Below are 1,887 nucleotides of genomic sequence, written 5' to 3'. Positions count from 1 at the left end.
GGATATTGCAAGACTAATGTATCAGTGAAAAATTATAGTGTAGGATGATGTTTGATTGGTTCAATAAGTTTTGAATAAAATTTATATTTATGCTATAGGTGCCACAGATCATAAGGAATATTGACTGAAATTTCTAACCTTAGAAAAGTGTTTTGAACTTATCCAAACCTCAGTTGCAGGGAAGCAAGCCTCTGAGTGTGGCCAAAATCCTCCTAGCCACATAGAAGAGGACTTATGGGTGTGGCTAGAGACCTCCCAGAAACATGGAGAAGATGATTTGGGTGTGGCCAAGCCTGTGGGTGCAAAAACAAAAATTTAGGCATGAAAACCATGGTTTTAACAACAAGAACTCACGCACACAATGGGATTTATTTGGTCAAAAAAATTACATTGGTTTAATGGATTATGGTATTGGAAATACTTTTGTTTTGAGTCAAGGTATTGAAGGACAACATTTCTATACAAAATATAGGAAACGAAGAGTAGTTCTTTCAATTGATGAGACTCTCATGATATGTTTTTGATACATGAGCGTACCAAGGGAGAGAGGGGATTCAGGTGTCATAAGTTTTTGAAATAGCTTAAAGATCCAATGAAATATGTGTTTGAAATGTCGTATTCCTAATTATCTAAGCCACTAATATTATGCAAGAACAAGATCTAAAGAAAAAATCTTTGTTACAAAAAACTTGCAACTATTCAAGATTTCATTTCATTGAAAAACTTGCTTATATGCCTTTTATATTGTCACAAACCTTCAATGAACTTGCCACATAAATTCATGAATATTATTTCCTTTTTGGTGGAGAATTCACCACTATTTATATTTTTTCGTCACTATGAAGGATCACGTCTATTCATTAGGTTGACATGACCATCTAGAGGGCCAAATTGGCCTTATGGAGGTAAATTTTACTATTTTTAACTAGACAAAAATTAGTAATTTTTTATTACAAAGAGTCCAAATGGACTTTGACTCAAATTTAATTATTTGACTCAATCAAAACCTAGAAGCATGAAGAACATGTTTAACCTATACTTGAGCATGAAACCCATACTTCATCAAATAAAATTATTTTTCATCATTTACATAAAACACAAATTAATATGAATACCGAACCTATTTACTTTTCCAACACCCCCTCTTAACTAGGGATATATTCATAATGAACCAATACGTCTATATAAAGTTGAAATATTACCATAAGAAGGGATCCATATTGATAAGAATTAATAATGATATTATCATCATAGCCAACATTGTCACATTACCAAGGCCTTGATAAGTACACTCTAACAATATCAAAGCACAATGCTAGGAGGTATTCATGGGACACCACACCACCTCACCAAGGTACATATTCCACAAACTATACACAAATTACATCTTTCATCAGACCATTTCTTTTAAGGAAATATATTTCTTTTAGACCATTCCTTATCCAAGTCCATGTACTTGACTTAGGACATCCATCCTAATCCATCACAATACATGAATCAAGAATGTCTATCCAGGATTCTTATCTAATCCACCATTCTCCTTATCCATGTCCATATACTTGACCTAAGATATATATCCTAATCCATCATAGTACCTGACATAAGGAGAACCATTCTTATTCAATTCATTCTCCCTATTCATGATGCATGCACAAGACTTACAATGGTTAGTCCTAGATTAGTACACAACACAAGGAGAACCATTGTCAACCATTACTCTCTCCCAAATTGAGAGGAGAAATTCATGCTCAATCCCTCTTAAATAGGGATAATTCATCAACAAGCCTCAACTTGTGTTGGAATTACTCATACTTCCCTTACGTAAGCTACATGTAATAATTCTAGCTTCCTCAACCAACCCTCTTATCATTGAGTTTTCCCTGCTAA

Source organism: Pinus tabuliformis, chromosome 2_2, assembly GCF_031772625.1.
Source record: "Pinus tabuliformis cultivar Carrire ecotype Pingquan chromosome 2_2, CPIR1, whole genome shotgun sequence".
In the NCBI taxonomy this organism is placed as follows: domain Eukaryota; kingdom Viridiplantae; phylum Streptophyta; class Pinopsida; order Pinales; family Pinaceae; genus Pinus; species Pinus tabuliformis.
The sequence above is the reverse complement of the archived record's forward strand: the minus strand, read 5'-3'. Positions refer to the sequence as shown.